General features: G+C 31.4%; 2 protein-coding genes across 2 annotated transcripts in view; one reads left to right on the forward strand and one right to left on the reverse strand.

The window, feature by feature from the left end:
- The window catches only part of LOC114324501 (connectin-like), a 1,593,699-nt gene that overhangs the window by 379,096 nt on the left and 1,201,804 nt on the right, over positions 1 to 12,799 (reverse strand). The gene's annotated exons all lie outside the window — the stretch shown is intronic.
- Positions 1 to 12,799, forward strand: part of LOC126882485 (piggyBac transposable element-derived protein 2-like) — a 57,625-nt gene that overhangs the window by 1,754 nt on the left and 43,072 nt on the right. The gene's annotated exons all lie outside the window — the stretch shown is intronic.

Genomic DNA, 12,799 nt, shown 5'->3' on the forward strand with positions numbered 1-12,799 from the left:
CTGTGACAATCGGACATCCTATCTTTGTATTAAATGTGACATTGCATTACACCCTGACAACTGTTTTAAAGTGTTTCACACATAGAATTCTTGTTGTTAGATGTTATTAACTGAATTTAATAAGTAGATACTAATTTTTTCGTTTATTTTTATATTTACACCGCTTAATCCCAGTGGCAACTAGAGTTGCCAGGCTGCCATTTTGGCAGTTAGATGCTGATAAGGTTGTAACTACCATTTTTACATTTAAGGTACCATAGAAGTTCCGTGACTAAAATATTACACAAAAAAAATCACTAGGGAATTCTGGGCATGAATGGGTTAACAATGTTTACATTAGTAATTTGACTTATATTTGACAGTTGACAGTTATATTGTACCTACTTGTTAGTTTTAGTTTTAATAAATTTTGTTGGTAAGTTACATAAATCAAGTAAAAATGAAAAATTACTTGTTATTAATTTGAGGAAGGTGGAAAAACCATATGTATAACATGGGAGTAAAGTGCCTTTTCCTCCCTTGAATGATTACTGCCCTCCGCTACGCGTCAGGCAGTAAACTTCCTTCTCGGGAGGAAAAGTAGCACTTTCCTCCCTTGTTATACAAATAGCTATTGCCACTTACCTCTACCGAAAGTATACTTTTCCTGACCTGATTGTAGGGAGCAAAGTCGTACTTTTCCTCCCTAGGGAGGGAAAGTAAAAGTGACGTCATGATATGTCATTGATGAAATAACTTATGAACTCCCTACACAATATTCTATTATCTACTACGTAAGTATCTATACATTTTAACATTTATTTATAGAGCACCCTGTATTTTGCAAAATGGTAAAAACAGTTAATTGTTATTTTGATTTAACAATGTTTACATCAATAATTTGACATATATTTGACGGATGGCAGTTATACTGTACCTACTTGTTAGTTTTAATGCTCTAATAAATTTTGTTGGTTAGTTATATAAATAAATTATTTAAAAATGAACAAATTACTTGATATTTGAGGAAGGTGGAAAAATCATATGTATAACATGGGAGTAAAGCGCCTTTTCCTCCCTCGAATTATTAAGTTATATTCTATGACCAAAAATATTAACAAATTAGTTTTGATTGCTATATTATGAAGTATGAACCGTAAATTCGGAACATTCTGTTTTCATCTTAATTCCCCAAGATTCAAGAACCGAACCATTAATTCTTAACGAATCATTGATTCCTGAAATTTCGAAAATTAAAATGGAAACATCCTGTATATTATATATAAATTCTTACCTAATAGAGGTAAAATGACCTTCTTGTTCTTAGAAAAAGGTTTCGTAGCACATTTTGGTAATTGGATTGATTCTAAATAAATGCATCATGTGTAGCGCCTGGATAACGTGCATTTACATTCGTTATCTTATAATGACTATTACATATCTAAAAATAACTCATTTACAGTATCAATCAATTTTTGAAAGAATGTTAAATTACCAGGATCTAACCTATATCTATCATAAAAATGTCTATCACGGCCGCCTTCCACTAAAATTTCAGAACCCTCGTAGTCCAGGGCGCATCTGTTTTGAGATGGACGTTGAGAGGTGACTCAAATTTGTTTGCATAAATTGCTTAAAAATAACTCATATAATAATATTTGAGTTAGCCTCCCGCTCAAAATGGTCCGTAACATTGTTTAAATAATCAAAATATCAAAATAAGAAGGAAAAATTCGATTTGTTTTATTGGTTTTTTGATTATAACTTAAAAATTGCTCATTTTTGAGAAAAGTTTTACTGACATAAAAGTTGCGTAATTAAGTTTCCTACAATAGACAATTGGTTAAAAATTTAAAAAATAGTTACCCTTGTTGCAAAATAACAATAATTGCGAAAAAAACCATACAAAAACAAGTATTCGTATTTTACGTTTTTCAATCATTTATGCTACACTTAAAACCTTCATATTTTACCCAGAAAAACTTTATGATATAGTAAAACAACACTGTAAATTTCATTAAGATCGGTTTAATAAATTTTGCAAAATAAAGTTTGAAATCCAGCTTTCGCAAGAAAAAATTCATTTTTTAAAGGTTGCAGGACTGAAAATAAAGCAGATAGCAAGTTAAATTTTTTTTGCTTATAGAAATGTACTGTACCTTTCATTTGTAATTTGCAAAATTAAAATCGATTAATTACCACGGCGTCAGGAAATTTTTAAATAAACATTAATTTTTGCTGCTACGCGCAGGACAGGGGTGTTTGATTCACACAAAATGATTTCCACCAAAATTTCTTCGAATCTCTAATATATTATTTTCTTACTCTATATTTTGTTGTAATTTAATATTTTTATTCCACAAAAATCAAACTAATTTTATTATTGTTTGTGAAATATTGTTTAAACAATTGCATATGTTTAAAAATAATAAACTTTTATTCTCTAAGTTAAAATATATGAACAAAAAAGTTTTTGCTAAAAAAAATGTTATTTCAAAGGATGTATGTGTTTTTATTTTGCAATAAACAAATTTATTTATTTATATCAAAATGTAATAAAAATTAAAATGTATCAATCATTATCAAAGGTCATTGGAATGTCCAATCAGAGCAAACTATCCGCTGTCCTGCGCGTAGCAGCAATAATTAATGTTATTTAAAAAAATTCCTGACGCCGTGGTGGTTAATCGATTTTTAGTTTTGCAAATTGAAAATGAAAGGTACGGTACACTTCTATAAGCAAAAAAAAATTCAACTTGCTATCTGCTTTATTTTCAGTCCTGTAACATTTTGAAGAAGTGATTTTTTTTGCGAAAGCTGGATGGCAAAATTTATTTTGCAAAAACCTATAGAACCGATCTTAATGAAATTTACAGTATTGTTTTACTGTATCATAAAGTTTTTCTGCGTGAAATATGAAGGTCCTAAGTGGTTGAAAAACGTAAAATGCGAATACTTGTTTGTGTATGGTTTTTTCGCAATTATTGCTATTTTGCAACAAGGGTAACTATTTTTTAAATTTTTGACCAATTATATATTATAGGAAATTTAATAACGCAACTTTTATGTTAGTACAACTTTTCTCGGAAATGAATACTTTTAAAGTTATAATCAAAAAAACGAAGAAAAAATCGAATTTTTCCTTAATTTTTTGACATTTTGATTATTTAAACAACGTTCCGGACCTTTTTTGAAAAGGAGGATAACTCAAATATTATTATTTGAGTTATTTTCAAGAAATTTCTGCAAGAAAGTTTGAGTCACCTCTCAAGGTCCAAAACTAATATTTTTACAGATGCTCCCTGGTCTATCGAGAGAGCAACTTAGAGCAATTATGAATATGTCGTGAATGCGAAATGATCCTTACATTCATATTATATTATTTTTTAAATCATATTACAGCTTCAAACAGACCTAATTCATTTTTCAAACTTTTTCGCAACTTTATATTGTTTCACAGGAAAATTTGTTTTATATAAAAAGCGAAATTCTTTATGTTGTTTAGCTTTTTGTCGAAACCCTCCTACTACAAATTCCATTTTTTTCTCTGCTTTAACGTTATAAAAGGAAAATATGTGAAATAAAAAACTTGAATTTTTCGAATTGAAACATTCGTCAACCTTGAAAGAAGTAAGTAAAATCATTATAGTAATGAACTGCGAGAGAATCTCTAGAACTAAGGAAAACTATTCAATGCTGTTATGTAAATTTACTTCTGTCACTTTTTAATTACATACACTGTTAAAAGAGAAAAAATTGAAAAGAATCAGAATAAAGATGAACCAGTCTATGAAGCATTAACTAAATTATTACGTAGAAAAAATAAGAGCTATTAAGAAATAATAAAAACATGATTAAATTTTATTTGTGTATTTAACTTAATTAATAGCCCTGTCGTCAGGGGGTACAACGGCCTCCTTTATTCAGATGGACTTAACCAAGTTTTTTTTATGTATTTTGACCCGTAGAACACGAATTTTTTTTGTAACAGTTGATCCGGATGTCGATAAAATTGTTATAAACAAAGAACTTGAGGAATCACATAACAGCTATTTTTCGCAAAACAAAACATTTTTTGTATTTCTTGGATCATTCTAAGCAAAAAATGTTTTTACAAGTTTTTCGTAGGATGCATGGTTTTCGACATAAACGCGGCTAAACTTCCAAAAAATCGAAAAATTGCAATTTTTGAACCCAAATAACTATTGATCAAAAAAATAAAATAGTATTTCTGCTTACCGCATTTGAAAGTTCATGTCAAATTCTATTGATTTTGATTATATTCATTGCTAAAAATTAATTTTTATATTGTTAAAGAAAGCTATAAAAACATAATGCTTGAATGATGTTTTCAGTGCAGTTTTCGTTTAAAATCAAACGAGTAGGCGCGCATACAGACAATTTCTACGTATATTAGTGCAGTCACTGAAGGTGGATATGAGCTATTACCTCCGATTTCGTTGAACCTCCATCGATTTGCATGAGAATTGGTAAGTAGTTAGAGGATATTTCAAGGAACAAAGGTGACATGGTGCCAACTTGCACTTTTACCCTGGGGGTGGATGTTACCCCTTCTCGGGGGTGAAAATTATTTTCTTAAAAATAACCCCATAACTCGACAGAGGGACAAATTCTAAGCAAAATTTGTTATATAAAGTTATTAAAATAAATCAAACCTTTTGGGGCTATTAAAGATCAAAAATTTTAATTTTTCCTGAGAAAAATGCATGTATTTAATAACTCAATTTATTTAATAATATTTAATCGATTTTGATTAATAACTCAAAAACTATGAGTTTAACAAAAAAAGTTATTATTATTACCAAAATTGAAGCCAATAAAAATGAAATAAATACTGTACTAGAAAAACCTTTTAGTATTAACTAAAAGTGAGTTATAGGTAATTTAATGGATATTTTTTTTCGGCGGGTAGCCTAAGTACTTAAGCTTAAATCACGGGAAAATTATGCATTTAACATAAACTTATTAAGAATTTGTCAAAGTACTTGGAAATATCTATCCACTGAGCCGCCAAACAAGTTAATTGCATTAAAATTTATTCACCAAAAATTTTTCAAAATTTATCTTTTAAAAATTTTTCCAGAAAATGTTATTGTATTTTTTTAAATAACTCCATTAATTTTTACGATATCAGGTTTACCTAAAAGCCATTTAAAACGTAATTCCAAGGTCTATAAACCGCTTTGAATTTAATCTTAAAAACCCTTTACTTTTTTAAAAATAGGTTAAATGGTCCCGGTTACACGGTTCTCGCAGCAAAATATAAAGTTTAAGCGTTTCTATCTCGCTTATTTTTTACCCTACAGAAATACTAAAACTGGTAAAAGATTTAATATAGGAAAAACTAAAATTTGGTTATGTATCATTTTTTACGTATATTGAGTATTTTGGGAGTTGAAAATTAAAGAAAATAAAAATTACGATAATTTTAAAAATTCTGATTTTTTTTAATTATACCTTTTTTCAGAAATATGCATTCTAAACCGGTCAAAATTGTAGAAATCATTACTTATGCTAATATAAAGAAATTGTAGTAAGGATTACTATAAATTTTAATTTTTGCGGAAATGGCGTATGTTTTATTTTCCACTTTTGCCTAAAAAATTCAAAAGGGTTTATATTTTATAAATTATATTTTATAAAATACATCGTTTTCCCGTTATTTAATATTGAATACTTAGATTTGAGTACTCGTCGAAAAAAATATATATTAAATTAGCCATAACTCCCTTTGAATTAACATTAGTTTAGTTCTTCAAGTAAGGAGTTTATTAAATTTTTTATTATCTTCAATTTTGGTAATAATAACTGTTTTGTAAAAGCTTGTAGTTTTTGAGTTATACCTGAAAAACTGCGTTAAAACATTCATTTTTTTACGAAAAATTAAAATCTTTGATCTTCAGTAACTCAAAAAGTATTGAATTATATTAATAACTTTATATAATAAATTTTGCTTATAATTTTTCCCTCTATCGATTAGTATTATTATTTTTACCAAAATAATTTTCACCGCCGGGAAGGGGTGGCACCCACCCGCAGGGTAAAAGCGCAAGTTGACATAATGTCACCTTTGTTCCTTGAGGTATCCTCTAACTACTCAACAATTTTCATAAAAATCGATGGAGGTTCAACGAAATTGGAGGTGAAAACCTTCAGTTGCTGCACTATATTACGTACATTAAAACGCATGCATTGGGCACGGGAGACACTATACGTTTATAGCTGTGTTTAACAATAAAATAATTAATTTTTAGCATTGCAATATTCAAAATCGATAGAATTTGACTTGAACTTTCCAATACAGTAAGCAGAATTGCTATTTTTTATTAAGCAAAAGTTATTCGGGGTCAATATTTGCAATTTTTCGATTTTTTGAAAGTTCAACCGCGTTTATCTCGAAGACTATGCATCCTACGAAAAAACTTGTAAGAACATTTTTTGCTTAGAATCACCCAAAAAATACAAAAAATTGTTTTGTTTTGCGATTTTTCGCTGTTATGTAATTCCTCAAGTTCTTTGTTTATAACAATCTTATCGACATCCGGATCAACTGTTACCCAAAAAATTCGTGTTCTACGGGTCAAAATACATAAAAAAAAGTCCATCTAAATTAAGAAGGCCGTTGTACCCCCCTGACGACCGGACTGTAATATCCGACTGGTATATTATTTGACAAATAATGACATTATTTCGAAGTAAGATATAACGTCCTAGGGCGTTATTTTGAAAAATAACGCTATTTGGCATTAAATTTAAATATCGACTTAGGTACTGCCAAGTTGACAAATATCAACCTAAGTAAAACTAGATTGATAGAAGGTTGATAAAACTGGTTACCACAATTACGTTATTACTGTTACTGGTACATGTACTTATTTTAAAATTAATTAATTCAAAATTCATTCAAATTTTTCGCATATAAAGAATAATTTAGTCGGACATTAAACGTTGAAGGCACCACGGGTATTTTAATAATAACGCTTTCTGTCAACGTACATCCCTCGGGCCGGAAACCCTCGGTAAATACACCATTGACCTCAAGCGTTATTATCCTTATGACATCCTTAGTACCATAATAACTATAATATTTCTGAGTTACTAAAGAAATTTATAATGGCGCGTCTGCATTGGTAAAACTTTATATTTTGATTATTGAGACCGTTGGAATTATATGTATAACGTAAAGTCTTATTGATTTTGCTATTATTTTGCTATTTTATTTATAACTGTAAGAACTCTAGAAATAATGTGATTTACGAACTAGTTGAGCATATTCTTAAATTAATTGATGAATATAGTCCATTGGTATAGATGTCATCTACTACTTCTGCATAGCCTACATTAGAACTGATATACACTTCTCCAAAAATTAACGCACCACCTTAAAAATTCATCATTTTTAATGTGTCGAATTTCCTAAACCTGTTGTTCGATTTAAGTTATTGTTTTACCATGTTATAGCCTTATTCTTGATCAATATCTTTGTAATAATATTGTTACTAGACAGGTAAATTGTCATACCAGGTGTACCAATCAAACTGTGATTTTTTCTCAAAGTTCGCGTGACTCTGTGAAGCATTTATAAAATACGGAAATTAAAACACAACTATAGCCTCATATTTTCTTAACATTGTGTTTTTTGATTCATTCACTTTTGTTGGATAATAAAAAAGTTAGGTACTTACAACTAGCCTTGTTTTTCATCAATACAGGGTGTTTTTAAATAAGTATGGAAAACTTTAAGGGGTAATTCTGCATGAAAAAATAATGACAGTTTGCTTTATAAACGTATGTCCGCAAATGCTTTGTTTCCGGGATAGGGGGTGTTGAAATTTTTCTTACAAACTGACGATTTATTTATTGCTCTAAAATCGGTTGAGATGTGCAAATGCAGTTTGGTGGGTTCAAAGGAGTAGTTATTGTGCATTTGCCAAATTATATTAGTATCATCAAAAAGAAAAAATGTAGGTAACGTATACATATAAATTATATATCGAGAGGTTAGCGCGCGAACCTTTTCACTGTGAGCCGATCTTTCGCCTCACAGTGCGCTATTAAATTATAGGTATCTTGGCCAAAGATAAACCTACGAACATTTTCCTTAGTTCAAAATGTTCCTTTTGAGTTCTTGTATCATTAACGTCAAATAAAGTATAAATGTTTATTGCTCAAAATTGCTAAAAACCCTTATAAACAAATTAATGTACAATATTTTTTAGGTAAATTATAATTTCAAACGGGTATAACTTTAATAAATATGAAGACACAGTAATTTAACAACTTTCCTTTGGAAGTCTATGAATAAGTCTTTAAAATGAGGCTTTGTGAGGCTCATTTGCATGCGCAGAAGCAGAGTTACGCTCGAAAAAGCTTCGAAAAATACTTATTTTGCAATTTGAAATTTGCATTAGGCACCAATTTTGCAATATCTTGTGTTCTAATTATTGGATTTAACTTTGATAACAGTATATTATGCAACGAGCATTTAATGATGGTCATTATAAAGCAAGTATGAGGGATACGAAATGAGCCAAGCTCCGAGTTTCGTATAGAGTACGAGCTTCATAATGATAATTAAATTCAATTTGTATACATGATTTTTTTTTTGATCATTCACAAAAAAATATATTCAAATTTATTATTTTTGTAACGCAAACAATTTAAGTAGTTTGTCAGTTTGACAGTTTGTTTACATATTGAGAACAGTCAAAGCGTATGTATTTGACTCGCCATTGGTCAGTGCGCGTGTACCACCTTTATCGCTAATACCATGTCGCGATTCTTTTGGTTAAAAATCTGTATCGTAATGAAAATCTGTATCATTATGATACATAGTGACATCATAATTGCTATATTATAGTATGCAGAACGAGGGCACAGAAAAGGCAACTACTCAGAACTAAAAAGAGAAGCTACATAGAACAGCAAATACGAGTAATGGAAATAAGTGGCGAGAGAAATCAAATAAGAAAATTCTTTAGGGAAGTGAAGACAGTCAGACAAGGTGGAAATGTTGGGGTAACACAAGCTATGAGAAATGAAGCAGGTGAACTGATAATGATGGAAACAGAAATCGTAGAGCGATGGAAGGAATACTTTCGGAATTTACTAAATATTGAAAGTGAGATGGAGGAATCAGAGACTACATTTCATTCTGCAGATGTGGAAATACCACCATCAACACTCCAAGAAGTAAAGAATGCAATAGCATCTCTTAAAGATCACAAAGCACCAGGAAATGATGGTATAAATGGTGAATTGATAAAAAAAGGAGGAAACGTTTTACATAAAAAATTGTATGACATTATTCTCAGAGTATGGCAACAGCAAAAAATGCCTAGAGAATGGAATGGAAGCGTTATAATACCCATACATAAGAAGGGAAATAAAGAGCAATTCCGAAACTACAGAGGCATATCGCTTATTAGTACAGCGTATAAGATTCTATCAATTATCTTACTAAAGAGACTCACTCCGTATTCGGAAGATATTCTAGGCGACTACCAATGCGGCTTTCGAAGTGGAAGGTCAACAATAGATCAAATATTTACCATCCGACAAATATTAGAAAAAAACTGGGAATTCAACCGAGATGTACACCAAATCTTCGTAGATTTCCAGCAAGCATATGACTCGATAAAAAGAAGCAGAATATGGCTAGCAATGCTAGAAATGGGAATACCAAGAAAATTAGTGCAGCTCACTCAAATGTGCGTGGCAGACTCATATGCACAGGTAAAGGTAGGAAACAGAACATCGATGCCGTTTAGTATAACATCAAGGCTTAGACAAGGAGACCCTTTATCACCATTGCTATTCAATTTGGCTTTAGAATACGCAATAAGTAAAATATCGTCTGAACTAACAGGGGGATTCGCAAATCGAGGATCAAAACTATTGTTGGCCTTTGCCGATGATCTAGATGCAGTCGCTCATTCTACAAGAGACGTAAGAGAGCTGTTTTCACAACTCGAGGAAGAAACAGGTAACCTGGGCCTTCTAATAAATGAAGAGAAGACGAAATATATGCTGGTGACCAAAAATCCAAGACCAAGAGTTAGACAGAACGTAACTATTAATGACCACAACTTTGAAGTAGTAAAAGAGTTTAAATATCTGGGAGCAGTAATCACAGAGGACAATCACATAGAAAAAGAGGTCTCAGCAAGAATAGCTGCGGGAAATAGAGCATTATACTCCCTATCATCATTATTAAGATCTAAGCTGCTGAAAAGACAGTCTAAATTAAGACTGTACATGTCAATTATTCGCCCAGTTGTTACATATGGGAGTGAAACATGGACTCTACATCAGCGAGAAATACATAAATTGCTGATATTTGAAAGGAAAGTCCTCAGAAGGATATTTGGTCCTCAAAGAGATGAATTGACAGGAGAGTGGAGAAGGCGCCGCAATGCTGAATTGGTGACTCTATATGGTACTGAAAACATCATCAGACATATAAAAGCTAATCGGATAAGATGGGCAGGTCATGTAGTAAGATCAGAGGAAGAGAGAGTGCTAAAGACAGTGTTCTTCGAGAGACCAGACGGTAGACGATCAGTGGGCCGTCCCAGAAAAAGATGGAAGGATGATGTTGAAACCGATCTATCTAGGATTGGGGTACAACAATGGCAAATCGAAGCGCAAGATCGCAGACGATGGAGGGCCATAGTGGATGCGGCGAAGACTCACCCCGAGTTGTAAAGCCAGTCAAGAAGAAGAAGAAGAAGAAGTATGAGAATAGAAAAACACCATTTTCTTTGTTTTGCAATAAGTAACAAGTTTTTTAACAATTTATAAACAATTAAATGGTAAACTTGCACATTTTTTCTATTACATAATAATGTTCAGTTTTGTTTAAAAATGAGATTTCCAAAATTTCACGTTTCAAAAACTCGTAATAACTTTAGATATACAAAGGAACCCGCAGAAACCTTATGGGAAATGGCTTTCTGTCAAATGCTTTGAAACTTTGGGTTCTGGTAGTCCTTGATATGTAGAAAAAAAGACTCAATGGGCGCGTAGCTCCAAAAATTCATGGTTTTAAGATATAAGCCTCTGAAGTTATAGGTATATTGAGGACGTTTGAGTTCGAATAAATTCATTTTCTCGAGAATGGGCGACTGTGGAGATAAACTACGAATCAGGTCGATTTTTATTTTTAAATTTTAATTTTTTAGCATATATAACATACTAGTGATGTCATCCATCTGGGCGTGATGACGCAATCGATGATTTTTGTAAATAAGAATAAGGGTCGTGTGATAGCTCATTTAAAAGTTTATTCCTATTCGATAATACAAATTAACATATTTATTTATACAGGGTGCCCAAAATTTCTTTTGAATTAAATTAATTGAGACAAAAAGAACAATGTATATATTATATATTATTTAATTCTAAATACATTTTACTGGTGTCCGAAAACCGCAAAAAATGTTTATTTGATAAATAAATATTGTTTTTCAAATAAGCGTGAAATAAATTGCTCAACGAACCGTTTTCTCAGTAAAGCCATGCTTTCACGGAATGCATGGCAGTTGGCGCCATATTTTTGGAACCTAATGTCTCTTAAACTCCGAACTTCAATTTCTGGTACCAAATAGTCCGTTATCATGGCGCGATAATGGTCTCCATTCACAGTAACATTCTGGCTGGTCCAAGACATCGACCGACGATGACACCGGCCCATAAACCACACCAAACAGTTGTTTTTTCTGAATGTATTGGCAACTCTTGAACCTCTTTGGGTTGCTTATCAACCCAAATACGGGGATTTTGCTTATTCACTTCCTCATTAAGCCTAAAACGGCTCTCATCGGAAACATTTTTTTTGCTCTAAGCGCAGGAAACACATTCCTCATTGAACACCTAGTGTCTTAATACAGCTAAATAATTTCTAGACGTTGTGCCGAGGATGAAATGTCAAACAATACTGAATAAGAAAGCAACTTTAGGTTATACCATTCATGCACGAGCTCCCAACAAATCCTCACCGAAAAAAGTACTTCTACCTTTTATTTAGGTATATTCTTCTTCTCCTTCTTTTATTGGCCTCTATCTACTTGGGTATTTTGCCAGCTCATCGTCGCGGAATAAGAGAAAAATATTTATATTCTAATGACATTTATCGTATGTCATTTTAATAATATATACCAGTTTGTTGAGATTGGAGTTTGATACAGTTTTTGAACGAAAGGAAAGAAGGTTTACTATGGAAAATAAAACCATTTTGTAAAAGTACAAGTTTTCTATGAATAGTTCAAACAAGCAAAACATTTGTGTCGTCACATAACTGTATTTTCTCCTGACGTTTATAATGTCTAATTTAAAATTATATACAATTTTGTTTACTTTATCGGTGCAAAATGTAAACATATAATCATATGACCTCACGACGCGTTTTGGGCTAGTTGCTTTAATTTGAATTTAGAATCGTCTTTAGGGGCCAAACGGAAAACCAAAACAACTTTTTGAAGTTATACTTCTTTAGGCGTGTTGGGAGTAAATTTATATGTGTGCGAAATCATCAAAATCTTGGTACCCGGCGCAGCTTAAACGTTATATGTCCTCTGATTGGGTAATTACAATGACCAGTCAACAATTGTTCAATATGTCGGGTATTTTATTAATACGTTAATGGTTATGGGTAAACAAATTGTATGTAGTATATTAGTATTTATTGTTGTGAGGACAGACACAAAAAGCAAGTTATAGTGACTTTTAAACAGTTTTAAAAGCAACAGGTACCTAATTTTAAATGTTTCAGTATTGTAATAAAAGATTAGGACCTACA

This window comes from Diabrotica virgifera, chromosome 3 (assembly GCF_917563875.1).
Source record: "Diabrotica virgifera virgifera chromosome 3, PGI_DIABVI_V3a".
Classification (NCBI taxonomy): domain Eukaryota; kingdom Metazoa; phylum Arthropoda; class Insecta; order Coleoptera; family Chrysomelidae; genus Diabrotica; species Diabrotica virgifera.